This window comes from Rutidosis leptorrhynchoides, chromosome 1 (assembly GCF_046630445.1).
Source record: "Rutidosis leptorrhynchoides isolate AG116_Rl617_1_P2 chromosome 1, CSIRO_AGI_Rlap_v1, whole genome shotgun sequence".
Classification (NCBI taxonomy): Eukaryota; Viridiplantae; Streptophyta; class Magnoliopsida; order Asterales; family Asteraceae; genus Rutidosis; species Rutidosis leptorrhynchoides.
Genome location: NC_092333.1, coordinates 120,180,322 through 120,196,041, shown reverse-complemented (window position 1 = coordinate 120,196,041; position 15,720 = coordinate 120,180,322).

Here is a 15,720-nt window from a genome sequence, read left to right as displayed (position 1 = left end):
ATGAGATGGTAAACCAGCTTGAAGTAATCAGAATGATATAATCCTGGAATCATTTTGGAAGCATTATCTAAGATCTTAGGATCTTCTGTTGATGCATTTTATGCAAGTCCCTAGACATCAACCCACGTCTATTACGGGTACAATAGTTTATAGGCCACCATGATCGCTCGTTATTATCCTATCTATGTTTGTATGTGGTTACAGGAACTGCAGGAACAAGATTTGGATGTTTGACTATGTTATACTTAGTCAGATGTAGGAGCGAAGACTCACTCGTACGGCTGACAGGCTCATACGCACGGTTGATGCTGAGCTAAGTCACAATTACAACCTAAATGAGAAGACACGAGTGAGTGATCACCTGTACGGCTGATGAAGCTAACTCATACGTGTGATGGATGACTCGTACGGGTGAGTCAACAGCACGTGTATATAAAGTCTTATGTTCTTCATTTTAGGTTAAGCCTCTCATTTGTTACACACACTCAGATCTGGTGAGCTCCTCCGATTCTCTCTCAGCCTAAATCACCCAGATGGTGAATAATAGCTCTAGGTGTTGATCTAATCACACTTGATTTAGTTGTGGTTTGACTAAATTAATCCCAAAAAACTTAACCTATTCACTAGAGGGTTTGATTCACTAATTCCGCCATTGTGTGAGTTAAATCTGTTGATTTCTAAGTTCCTAGTCATGTTTCATCATTGGTATCAGAGCGTTGGTTGTGATTTCAACATCATCCTAGTGATTTTTGGTGATTAAAGAGTTTATTTGTTTGGGTTTTTGAGTTTTAAAGTAATTTTTAGCAAAAAGGAATCATTTTTACGTGTGTAATAGTGGTTTGAGAGTGTGTTTATGTTAGTTTAGTGCTAATCCAACTTGTGAATGAAGAAATTGAGGTTTAGCTTTAATTTCTAGGGTTTTTGAGTGATTTGTGTGTGAACAGCAGCTCACACGAGTGGGTCAAAATTTTTGATCACATGCACGGTTGACCAAACGGTTGACATCACTCGTGAACTCACACGCACGGGTAAGCATAACCTTTTAGGTTAAGAAACTACAAGTTTGATCACACGAGTGATCACGCGGTTGATAGTGACACATACGAGTAATCACACGGTTGATTGTCACTCGCACGTTTGAAACTTTGTAACTGGTTCTTTTGGTTAAGTTGTGACACGTACGCTTGAGTCTTTGACACGTACGATTGATACTATCACACGTACGGTTGATATTCTGAACCGCACGATTTACCTTTGGTAAAGTTTTCAAGATGTTTAATTCAAATGACTATGCGTTAGCTGTACCGTTAGTTCAGAGCATTACGAATATGACTCAACGATTACTTATTGCTGAAAGTGAATCCGGAAGTGGCACGAAATGTCCAAGATTAATGAATATGGATAACTATTTCACTTGGAAGTCGAGGTTTAAGATTTGGTCTGATGGTCAGGACACGAAACTTTGGAAGTATATTGAAACCGAATTTCAATGGCCACATTCACCTGTGACAAATGAATTGTATACGTTACATAATATGCCTTTAGAAGAACATGATGTGTATAACTTGGAAAAGAAGATGTACTATAACTTGACAAGTGCTCTTGATGGTCCGATTTTCCATCAATTTCTGTGTCATGATAACTCATTCAAGATACAGGAAGCACTTCGTACTTTTAATGAAGGGAATTCATCTTACAGAACAACAAAAGGGTTAGAACTGAAAGCTGAGTTTGACCATTTTCACTGGCAAGTTGGAGAGTCTATTACGGAATTGGTTGAAAGATATCGTCATTTGCTAGCTGAAATACACAAGCATGATGTAACCATTGAAGAAAAAGATAAAGTTACTTGTCTAGCTGGAGCATTACCTTTGGAATGGAATGGTTTCGTTTTAACTATGAAAACCAGTGGAGAACTTGCTACTGCTACAGTGAACTCGTTTATTGCAAGACTTCAAGAAGAAGAGTTAGAATTGTTAAACAAAGTCAAGAGGTCTAAACAAGTTCAAGACACGAAAATGTATTGTCCAAATGGTTATACACCACCTAAGTCGGCTCATGCACCATTTCAAACAGCTTTTGCTACGAACAATCAGAATATGTATGGTTTGAATGTCAGTAGTACACCTATCCAACAGTCTTCATATCCACCACAAGTTTCACCATGTTCTCTCAATACTCAATCATAGCCTACTACTAATACTACAGCATCATCTACACCGATTGCATCAGATGTTCTTTCTGCTCTTAAGATCGAGAACTTGAGGAAAGCTAGAAAAGAAAAGATTAGTGAAGATATAGCTTTGTTGTCAAGCCTTATTAAATCTCATGACAGTTATCTTGATGGTCGTGTGGGTAACATTCATCTAACAATAGAAGATTATCATCATCTTGATAAATATGAAGCCGAAAAGATGGATATTATGTGAGGTATGGTAAATCTTGTGAGACGAGCTAGAGATTACGAAGAGCGAACTGGAAAACCAATCAGTCTGACCAAAGATACAAAACTGGGTTTTGATATGAATTCTGTTACTTGTTACAACTGTGGAGAATTAGGTCATTTTTCAAGACAGTGCACAAAACAGAAAAAGCAGGGTAATTGTAATTCGTTCAAGAATCAGAACTACAGTTCTCAGAGTCAATCTACAAAACATGAGACTTACATTATTGATAAAGTAAATAAAGCTGATACAGCTGAGAGTCCGAACAAAGCTTTAGTTGTCATTCATGGAGATGATGATGACTGGTCTATCAAATTGAATGTTGATGATCAACAACCTAAAGCTAACATGGCCAAGATTTCTGAAGAAAAATAATACTGTGTTATCAGTCAAAGTATAATTGAGAAGCTGACTGCTCGTGCTGAAAGAGCTGAAAAGTTATCACAAATCATTCGTAAAGAGAAGATTCAAAAGATGGTTAAAGATAAATTCAAGAAGGCACGTGATTCAGTTCCTCGTACACCTGAATCTGGAAGTATTTCACCAACATCGTCAGAGAACTACTACTTTAATAGTTGGAAGGATAACTATGGTGATACCTCTATGTTTGAAGAAAGTCTAGAGGATAATCAGAGTGAAGAGACATTGGTTGATTCTGATACAGAACTAGACAAATGGGGTAAAATGTTTGCTGCTGAATTGGAAATGTTAGTTCTCATGGGTGAAGGTTCAGATCTTGAAAGTGTAAGCACAGATAATGATGATTCGGACAAGACGTCATAATCAGAGGTAGAAGTTAAAGCTGATCATACTGGAGCAGATCAATCTGAGTTTGAAGCATTGAACAAGCAAGCAGTAAATTTACTGAAGATGTGCTTATCAGAAAGTGATCTTGAAAAGGTTTTCAATTTGACAAGAGCTAAGGATATATGGGATAGACTTAAGCAGATTCATTTGGGTAAAGATGCTGATACATCAGAGTTTCTAACAGACTCGTCAGAATCAGAAGATGAGCTCGATGATGGGAAGAAGACAAATTTCTTTGCATTTATGGCTGAGACTTCCTCATCGAATAACGCTCAACAGGGAACCAGGCTACCTGCAAACAACACCTGGATTGTGGATAGCGGCACTTTGAGACATATGAATGGACATCTATCTCTTCTTTCGGATGTACACCCAATTAAGGGAGGTTATGTTGCATTTGCTGGAGATAAGGGTGGTCATATTTCAGCTCAGGGTTTATTAAAGAATGATAAAGTCAGTTTTGATAAAGTGAACTATTGTCAAGTGCTTGCAAATAATTTGTTATCAGTTTCACAAATCTGTGAAAAATCCTTCAAAGTAGCATTTGATGACGAATTCAGCTACATCTTGAAACCAGAGTTTTTGATTTCTCCTGAAATAATTTTGATGAAGGCTCCTTGACAAGCTGATTTATACATGCTAGATATGAATGTTGCTACTTCAACTGCTGAACATCATCAAGCTTTTGTTTCTAAAGTGACGGAATAAGATTCTATTACATGGCACAAACGCATGGGTCATTTAAGTTTTCGGAAGATGAACCATCTGGTTTACAACAATCTCGTAGAAGGTTTTGATCTTCATTCATTTCATATTCCAGGCACATGTGTTCCTTGTAAGAAGGGTAAGCAGAGCAAGAAAGCACACAAGTTGGTAAAGTATAATCCAATCTCTGTTCCACTTGAGTTATTGTACATGGATCTATTTGGTCCAATTCGGTTTAAAAGTATTGATGGTAGTAAGTATTGTCTGGTGGTAACTAATGATTATTCAAGATTCTCATAGGTTATGTTTTTTAAAAGAGAAGTCTGATACATTTGAGAATTTGAAAGTGCTAATCAATCGATTAGAGATAGGTTTTAATTTGAAAGTTTGAAAGATTCGAAGCGATAATGGTACAGAATTTAAGAATCAGTATCTCACAGGTTTCTGTATTGAAAAAGGTATCAATATGCAATTCAGTTCTACATACGCTCCACAGATGAATGGTGTTGTTGAAAGAAAGAATAGTGTTTTGATTGAGACTGCTAGAACTATGCTAGCTGATTCATCTTTACCTGTTCATTTTTGGGGTGAAGCTGTTGCAAATGCTTGTTACACTATGAATCAAGTTTTAACCGTTAAATGACTAGGTAAAACATGCTATGAGTTATTACATGGGAGAAAACCTTCTTTGAAGCATCTAGAACCATTTGGTGCATCGTGTACCATTTTGAAGAGAAAACCAAGAAGTAAGTTTGATTCGAAAGTGGTTACTGGAGTGTTTCTAGGGTATAGTTCTCCTAACAAGCGAGTTTTCAACAATGAGACGAGATGTGTTGAAGAATGGTCAGAAGTTGACGTCAAACGGAATTATACAAAGACTGCTACCAAAAGTCATCCTTAGATCTACAACTATGATGAGCTGATTTATTCATTTAATCTTGCTCCAGATCAGACGGAGAATGAAGTAGAGTTACAAATGCTGTTTGATTTACAAAATGAGCCAGAAGTGTCTGCACCTACTACAACTCCATTACCTACTGTCGTTGAACCCGCACAAGATTCAGATCAAGATGTTGATCCAGTGTACGATACCTGCGGATCTGATATTTCAAGTGAGAATTCTGATAATCTTGAAGATGGAGATACCACGAATCTACACCATGAGATACCTGTTCCCACACACCCAGTTCCCAGAACTACAGCTGCTTATCCTAGAGAAAATATAATTGGAGATCCAAATGCATGCATTAGGACAAGAAGATAAGTTCAGTTTGATAGTCAAGTTAATGCTCATATGACACCTGCTGCTGCATATTACGAGTACTCATGCCATATCTCAAGAATTGAGCCAAAGACTACAAAGGAAGCCTTGAAGCATGTTGACTGGGTCATGGCTATGCAAGAAGAGATTCAGTAATTCCATTGTTTAGATATTTGGAGGCTAGTTACTAAGCGGCATGGTGCTAAGGTAATTGATCTCAAATGGGTTTGGAAGTGCAAATTCGACGAAGATGGCAATGTTACCCGTAACAAAGCAAGATTAGTTGCTAAAGGTTATTAGCAAGATCCTGATTTTGATTACGATGAAGTTTTTTCTCCTGTTTCCAGATTGGAAGCGATTCGCATTTTCTTGACTTTCGCTTCTTTTATGAAGTTCAAAGTTTATCAAATGGATGTTAAAAGTGCATTTCTTTACGGCAAGCTAAACGAACGAGTATATGCCAGTCAACCTCCGGGTTTTGAAGATCATCTTCATCCTGACAAAGTTTACCGATTACGACGAGCCCTTTATGGTTTACATCAAGCTCCTAGAGCTTGGTACGGATGATTATCGAGTTATCTTATCGAAAAAGGATATCAAATGGGCACGGTAGACTGTACTCTATTCACAAAAGTTCAAGATGACGACATTATTTTAGTCCAGATTTATGTTGGCGATATTATCTTCGGTGCTACTAAGCAGGAACTTGTTGATGAGTTCGAACAGGTGATGAAGGATGAGTTTGAAATGAGTAAATTGGGTCTTCTACACTACTTTCTTAGTTTACAAGTCGAACAGACAGAAAATGGAATTTTTCTTCATCAGGAAAAGTATGTGAATGATATACTGGAACGTTTCGGTATGACTCAAGAACGTCCTGTGTCAACTCCATTAGCTGTGAATCATGGTATTTCGCTAGAGTGCGAAGGAGAACCTGTAGATCCTACATATTATCGAGCAATCATCGGGTCGCTTATGTATCTCACTGCGTCTAGGTCGGATATTATGTTCGCAACATGTCTGTGTGCTCGTTATCAAGTTAATCCAAATACAGTTCATCTTAGAGCTGCCAAGAGAATCCTACATTATTTGTTGCATTCGCCAAATCTCGGCATCTGGTATTCGAACGATGAGAAGTTTGATCTTGTAGCTTACAGCGATTCAGATTATGCAGGTTGCAAAATTAACAACAAATCTACATCTGGAGGATGTCAATTTTTAGGTGAAAGGCTGGTGACCTGGCAGTGTAAGAAACAAACTGCAGTTACTCTTTCCACGTGTGAAGCTGAATATATAGCTGCTGCTAGTTGTTGTTCGCAAGTTGTTTGGATCCAACAACAACTTCGAGATTACGGGCTAAAAATCTCTTTCTCTCCTCTTTATATTGATAATACTGCTACTATAGCGATCACTAAGAATCCTGTTCAACATTCTAAGACCAAACACATAGGTGTTAAATATCATTTTCTTAGGGATTGCCATGAGAAAAAGATTATTGAGGTTAAGAGAATAGGTACTAAGGACCAGAGGGCTAACTTATTTACTAAGGCTTTTGATAGACCTAGGTTCTTATTCCTACTAGAGATGAATGGCATTGTTGATCAAGACATAGTGATTTCGGATATTGTGTGCGAGGTTTAATCAAGACTTTTAGGCTTTGCATGTAGGATGCATGACATATAGATTTTTAGTTTCTGATTATCTGTATTGCATATTTTTGCTTTCTGTCTGCATTTCTTTACTTAATTTCATTCAAGGTTGCATGCTAGTCTGTAGATGTTTTCTGTCTGGTTAAAATGCTAAAACACAAAAAGATTTTATATTTTAGTATTTTAGGGGGAGTATATGTTATCAGCAGAAAATACCTAAAAAGTGTAAAATGCCTCACCAGAAAATCTTAACAAGTTGAAAAATCCAAAAATGAGCTTGTTTTGATTAATCTGTTGGAAATGAAGAAATTACTGTACTGAGAATTGATATATTTAATTAGTAATGACTGATTTGAATGTTTATGTCTATCTGTTGTGTGATGTACTGATATATGTGACTTATGAATTCTTGGCATTAGACAATCATGATAAGAATAACGATCATCTAAAATTCAGAAGTCATGGACGATCTGTTGCGTTTGAAGGTAGTCACCTAATTATCTCCGAAATCGTATCTAATGATAATTGTTGAGGAGCTCAACAGTCGGTTGAGGGTATCCCCTATCATAATTGATAATCACTAGAAAAGGTTGGGGGTGAATTTTAAGTTGAGGATTATCTGTTTGGCTGTGCATACCACGTTTTCACGGGCCTAAGACTTTATAATCGAAACTAAACCCCAAAAATATCAGAGAAAATTAGTTTATGTCGAAAGTAAGTGTCCCTTCTCGCGTAAGGTCGAAAAGTATAATTCCTTATTGCGGACCGTTCAAGCATTTAAGGGAGAACACCTTCGAGTGATCTGAGCTCACAACAAAGAAACATGAGTTCATGCATAACAATGGATAATCCATTCATGATGACGTTCAAAATCAATATGTCAAAAGACAGTGATATGCTGAAATAGAAATATCAAAAGAAAATCAAAGTCAAAAATAATTGGCGTATCAAGATGGCAAAGTCCTAAAAGTATGAAGAATGCTGATTCATGATGTGCGCATAAAGAACTCAGATCATTCTTAGTGTGATGCCCCCGCGCAGCTTGAATTGTTTAATCACGATGTTCACACTGAACTATCAAGATTCTCGTCGTCTGCAATATAGTTATACCTATTAAGACCGTAAGTTGGAAAGATACTTATCTAGATATACTCTAATTATATATATATATATATATATATATATATATATATATATATATATATATATATATATATATATATATATATATATATATATATATATATATATATATATATATATATATATATATATATATGTATATATATATATATGTATATATATATATATATATATATATATATATATATATATATATATATATATATATATATATGAAAGTTTAACTTTCGATTTAGTTTTCCATGTCAACTTGAACATAATGAAGTTAAGGGCCATGAGATTTATTTCGTGTGACAACTGGTCATCAGGCAAGTCTGCTTTAAATGTAGACCAATCCTCACGGTAAATAATGTGCCTGTTAGGATAATCCAATATATTCTAAAATCTGCCGTTCCAACTAGATTGAAGATTATCAATACACTGATAGAAGCCAAAGGCTGACAAGGTTATTCAAAATGCCATGAGAACCATCCTGTTCAATTTAAATGAAATACATGGAAAGAGATAACAAAAAGTTACATGTAATGAATTGACAACCTAATAACAACGCACAATCATAAGTGATGAAAGAATCAAGGATTAATGAACTTAGCGTGATCTCAAAAATCACTGCTCTATAGTGTTCAAAGTACTTAATGCTAACATGATTGTTGAAGTGTCCAGAATGAATATGTTAATGTTTAATGAGGATTGATATCAGTAATTGCATGATAATAGACATAGACTGGATAATTGGGAATGAACAACAGAAGTTGATTCAATATGTCAGTTCTGATCCATTTTTATATTGTTAATCATTTTTGCTCACAAAAAGAATGTGGATTTGTATATTTCATTTATACGCTTGTTAAATAGCTTGTTCTGATTACTAAAAAATAACAAAAAGATTTTGGTTTACATGTTATTGCATTTCATGATATAATGTCTTTCATATGCATATTTTTAGTTGCATGATATTTTACATCAGAAAATCCATAAAGATTTTATCATTTCTTTGTTTTCTGATTATCCTCGGAATGCATAACTACATCTGGAAGAACCTTGTTGAGATCAAGATATTTCTGGCCACCAAATCCATAAGTTTGAAGTTTTTAGAGCTGGTGATTACTTGAAGGACTTTAATGATTTAAGGTTGTTAGTGAAGTTAAGATGACATTACACTATAGGACTTACTCAGGATAAACAAATGATTGGAGTAATAACCTCAATTAGGTTAAGTTGTTCGGGTTACCTAAGTGTTAATGGTCATTTCTTGAAGGTTTTAGTGATTTATGACTCAATATGAAAGTGTTAGTTAGCTCTAAGATTGCCAAATGAGTCGAAATCCTAAGTTTGTGAAAATTGCAAAATTTGAAATTGTCTAAGTGACTCACACGCACACTTGATGTGTGAACCGTACGAGTAACCACACGCTTGAGGTTAACCGTACGGATGACCCTAATCAAAATTGGTCTAAGACTATTGGGTCACACGCACGTGTGATTAAGATGAGATGCGCGGTTGATTGTGGATCGTGTGATCAACCGTACTGTTGATCACGAGAGTATAAATAGGGGTGACGAGCTCAGAAGCTCACACTTGTGGACCCACTTTTATTTCTCTCTCAATTTTCGATCTTAACTAATCAAGATTTCCACCACAGCGTTCGTACATTACTTGATTCCGATCTCAGCGCCACCCAATAGGTATAATTTCATCAAGTTTTAGTCCATTAATTTGTTGTTTGAATGTATCGAAACCCTAAGGGTTCTTAACTCGAATTTCATGAAATTGAAACTTGTTTTGATGTATATCTGTGATTGTTTTGAGTTAAATGATACCTATACATGCTATTTTGATGTAAATCAGTCCCTAAAATGATCAAACATGTATTTTGTTGAATTTAAAAAGGCATTTAATACGGGTTTCATCAGACATGCACGAGTGACGTCACTCGCACGTATGAGACATGACTCGCATGAGTCAGTGCACGGTTGATGATCAACCGTGTGGACCTTTGAGCTAACTCGTTTGTCTTGATTTTATTGATCACTCGTCTGCAAGAGCTGACACGTATGATTAACCGCACGAGTCACCACATGGTTGACTCACTCGCTTAGAATTTTGCCTCAACCGTGTACATTGTCTGAAACCATATTAATGCTCAAACGTGTCAACAGTGACACAAGTGACTATATCACTCGCACGGTTGATCCCTCATCCGCACGTGTGGCATGATCACTCGCACGGTTCATAATGTTTAACACATTTATGACACTTTGATGCAAATGCTATAATGTTTATGGTGATTGTTTTATATATCTAACTGTTCTGTAAATGTTTCAGTTTTTGTTTAGATATCATCAAATGGCTGAACAACAAGTCAATATTCTGGTTGTTAACGTTGAAGGACAGGGGGAGCAACAAGCTAATCCTCAAGCTAATCCGGTCATCCCACCTGCTCAGCAAGAGATTCCTCTAGAGAAGGGAGAACTGAATAACCAAGTTGCTCTTTATGACCCTAATCTGGAGAGAGGTTCTCACTTTAAGGAGATTATCCAATTTCTTAAGAGATCAAGGATACACACTACTATTTCTACTGAATGCACACCATACTACAGCCATCAGAGAGAGTTCTGGAGAAATGTTGTACTGGATGTAGATGAAGATAAGCTTGTTAGTAAGGTTCAAGGACATGATATTACTGTTTCTAAGGATGTGATTTGGAGGATTTTGGGTTTTAATGACGAGAACTGCTCCCACATGACTATCAGTAGAGAACGAATTCATGGTTACTTTAGAAGATGTGCTTATTCTGGTTACCTTGGTGGCAAATCCGAACTGGTGAAGACATGTCTACCACCACAGTTTAGATATCTTGCTCACGTGATTATGCATTGTTTGAGTGGACGCAAATCTGGCTTTGATAAGTTGAACGAGAAAGTGCAGAGTATGTTTGTGGCACTTGTTTTAAAGGCACCATATGATTTCTCGGGATTTGTCTTAAACTACTTCAAAGCAAACCACTTCAGTACTACTCAGAGATACCTGATCTATGCCCGTTTTCTTCAATTAATCATTAATGACGCTGCACCTGATCTACCTAAGCTTGAAGAGGATATTATCCACCTGAAGCCGATGAATCCGATTACTTTTCGCAGAATGGAAGAGACAAGGAATGAGGACTTAAAGCCTGACTTTAATAGAAAGCTCATTTGTCATCTTATCAAGGAGAACTATTGATGTCCAGCAGGTAATGCTTGGAGGAATGAGGATTCAGACTCTAACTACGAAGTTACAGATGAGGAAGGACAAGGTGATAATCAGAAAGCTACTTGTAATGTTCAAGTAGGAGATAAGGTTGATGATGAGGTTATCGAGGGTGATGATGAAGCAACAGAGGAGGATGTCAGCTTAATTCAGAGGAAAAGGAAAGGAAAGGATCCTATGACCTCAGAACAACTCAAGAAGAAGGAGAAAAGAACGGAGTATTCTTATGAGTCACCTCATAGATCATCACAAGGAGGTTCAAAACAACAAGCTCAGAAGAAGCCATCCGGTTTCATGAAAGATGCAAGGGCTGCTGTTACATCACCAAAACCTGCCACCACAACACCTCAGGTCACGTCAGATGAATATAAGACTCAGCAAAATCTGTTAATGTCTTTGGTAACGAAGATAACGAATCTGGAAAATCAAGCTACTAAGGAGAAGAAGATCAGTAATGCTAAGATTAAATCATTGGTGGAAGAGAACGAGAGGTTATCTGATAGGTTGGATCGACAGAAGAGTAGGACAGATAAGTTGAAGAAGAAGTTTTTGGCGATTAAGAGTGAAAACAAGGAGAAATTGAAGAAGTTGAATGAAAGTATCGAACAGCTTACCTCTGGTAAAACAAAATTGATTAAAGAGAGAGAAGAAGAGTATTCTTCTGATTTGGGAGAAGGTGATGAAAAAGATGATGAAGAAGACGCTGGAACTGGAGGACCCTCTTTTGATATACTGTTAGTGATACCTATTCGAAGTTTTAATGAATATGGTGAGGTCTTTACTGCTGAATATTATATGAATTATTCAAATGTTTTTAATGATGCAGAAAAGGGGGACATTCCACCAAGTGAGTTTCCTTTGGAACAGCTTGCTGCTCTAGCATATGACAGCGAAAACGATACGGAGAATGTAGAGTCAGTTGAAGCACAAGAAGAGTCATTATCAAGTATCCCTCCCGAATCAATCCAAAATATCAACTTAAGTGATTTCGATAACTTGTTTGCTAATTAGAAGAGTGAAGATTCTGTTGGTAAAGATAGTTTGAAAGAGGATGTGATTATTGAGTCTGAGGACGAATTTGTGATAGAATCTGATGAAGAAGAAGAAGAAGAAGTTGAGATTGTTATGCCTTCGCTTGAGCCATACTCGCATCCGTCACTCAACACCTTAAGTGACTTCTTCAATCTGAGCTGTGAGGAGAAAAGAAAGAACTTAATTGAGTTAGAAAAGGCGAGGAAGGTATACAAAGAACAAGTGAAAGAAGTGGATGTTATGTTAGAAAGGAACAAGAAGATCTGACATGAGAAACTGCTCATTGAGAAAGAAAGGAAAGAAACTGAATTGAAGGATAAGAAACTCCGAGCCGAACAAGCTAAAGCCGAGACATGGAATGAGATTAATGAATGGTTCAAATGTGATAGGGTTAAGGTGAGTAGAAACGTTAAGGAAGATGAAGATCGTCAAAGTTGGTGGAAATAGAACGTTGTTAACCCTGATCAAGTAGATAAACCAGAACTCGAGCCGAAGTTTGTCAGTTTCTATGAGAAAGGTAAAAGAACCAAGAAGTACTCCAAGGGTAAAATTTTAAGTTGGGGCTATTTCAAGGAGATCAATTGTTTTGCGATCAAGAGGGAAGATGGAGTAGATTATATGGCACGTCCAAGTCACTTCAAAACTCTACCGTACTTCGAGATCATGCAACTTGCGAAGCTGAAGATGTTAAACGCTGAAGATTGTAACCTTTCCAGGTGGTTTCAAATAAAACTCAGATATGAGTATAAGACAGGGAAATGGGACATCTTTAAGTCAACGGCCGCTAGGTTTTCCATTCACTTGACAAAGAAAAATTCTAAGGGAGGACCTATCCGTGTTGTTAAGTTCCGTCCAGCTAAGTATATGAAACAATGTCCCTTGATGCCATTACCCAAGGATATCTGTAAGAACTTCAGATGGTGGTTCTAAGATGAGTTGTCGGAAGAAGCAGTGATTCTGACTGCGATTGAAAAGGAAGATGGAATCATACAGTTCGACAATGTGAGGATCTTGGATCCTATGTGGCTAAGGAACTTATCGAGATTTGATGTGGACACTTTTCACAGCCATCACATTACTTTTAGAGATGATCGAAAAGAGGAAGCTATGAGATATCAATGTGTGATCGATGTCTACTATGCATACATCAACAGAAACAGTGATGCTCAAAGCTCAAACCAAGTTCAAGCCAGTTGATCCGTGTCTGATACTGTGTTGCTCATTTGTTTTTAGTTTTTGATGTTTGTTTATGCGAGAGAGAGAATCTGGATCTGTAATAACTTTACTAAACTGTTTGTGTTTATGAACTTGTATGGTTTTATGGACGTTTACTTAATTGTAATAGATGTTCTAGGTCCTAGGGGGAGTTGTTGATGCATTTTATGCAAGTCCCTAGACATCTACCCACGTCCATTGCAGGTACAACAGTTTACAGGCCACCATGATCGCTCGTTATTATCCTATCTATGTTTGTATGTGGTTACAGGAACTACAGGAACGAGATTTAGATGTTTGACTATGTTAGACTTAGTTATACGTACGAGTGAAGCCTCACTCGTACGGCTGACAGGCTCATACACACGGTTGATGCTGAGCTAAGTCACAATTACAACATAAATGAGAAGACACGAGTGAGTGATCACCCGTATGGCTGATGAAGCCAACTTGTACGTGTGATGGATGACTCGTATGGGTGAGTCAACAGCAGGGGTATATAAAGTCTTATGTTCTTCATTTTAGGTTAAGCCTCTCATTTGTTACACACACTCATATTTGGTGAGCTCCTCCAATTCTCTCTCAGCCCAAATCACCCAGATGGTGAATAATAGCTCTAGGTGTTGATCTAATCACACTTGATTTAGTTGTGGTTTGACTAAATTAATCCTAAAAAGCTTAACCTATTCACTAGAGGGTTTGATTTACTAATTTCGCCATTGTGTGAGTTAAATCTGTTGATTTCTAAGTTCCTAGTCATGTTTCATCATCTTCATAACCCAACTCCCACTTTTCACCATGAATTGTTTTTAGTCTATTCATGAAAATTGTTTGTTTTGAAAGTTTCATATTCATGATAGCTTTGGATTGTTCTGTTTAATAGAGTTTTTCCTCATATCGAGCAAGTTGTGCTTTCATTTGAAAAGACTCTTTTGATAATGAAGAAATTTCAGAGTTCTTTTCAATTATGGTGTTTTCCAATTGAATAATTTTATCGTTTAGCTTTGAAAGTGTGGGTTCATATTGAGTTTTTAAATCAGAAAGATCTTTTTCTAAAATTTGAACTTTTTCTGCAAGTCGTTCTGATTTTAGGCGATAATCTGTCCTTTCGACTTTAATCGGATGAATTGATTTTTTAAGATCTTCCAACTCAGTTTCCGTGGAGCTGAGTTGGACGGTCAATCTTTGCAATTCCGATTGTAATTTAGATGAAGATGGTTTGGTCTCAGAAAGTTTGATTTTATCTTTTAAAACCTTGTTTTCAGATTTTAAACCTTTGACTTCTTTTGGCATTGAGACCAAATTCTTCATCATGTCATTTTGCACTTTTATAAAATCAGGTGGAATTTCAGATGATTGTACCTCATCATCATCAGATGCTGAGCCAGAATTCTCCATTGATTCTTTAGCTTTGATGAGCTTAGTCACCTTGCAAACATTTGCATGTTCCACCTCTGAATCTGAATCATCAGTCCAGTTAAACCAAGTATCATCAACTGGTTTCAGCTCTCCCCCAGTTTCTACAATCTTAGCCATCAACATTTTCTTCTTGTAGTAAGCTGCATCCTTCTTCTTAGGCATCTTGCACTCACGAGAGTAACGACCAGCTTTGCCACAATTGAAATAGATTGATTCATCCTTCTTGGAATCATCAACACGTTGTTGTTGTTTTGATTGATCAGCTTTCTTGTAGTACGAGGAAGACGATGAGTTCTTATGCTGATTGCTTGTTTTGCCTTTGAACTTGTGTTTGTTCAAGGCTTTTGTTAACATGGCTGCCATTTTGACTAATTCAAGGTGAGAATCATCAACATCAGAAAGATTCAACTCTTCAGAATCAGTTGATTCTTCAACAAGCACTTTCTTGGACAAACTTTTAAAAGTCGTAAATGATTTGCTCTTCTTTTTGGCAATGAGAGCAAGAGGATCACTTGGAGATGACTCTTTCCTTCCTTCTTGAAGTTTAGACACTTCAGGTTGGTAATGCATGAGAACTCCAACAAGCTCATGAATAGTCAACTTGTCAATCTCTTTGGTAGATTGAACAATGGTTCCATAAGGAAGCCAATCAACATTGAGCTTTTTGAGAAATTTCATGTTAACTTCAGCATTTACTTTTATGATCTTGCACCTTTTCAACTCATTTAGAACACCATTGAAACGACGGTAGGTATCTTTAAGTTGTTCATCGGGTTCCTGCTTGAAATCCTCATAA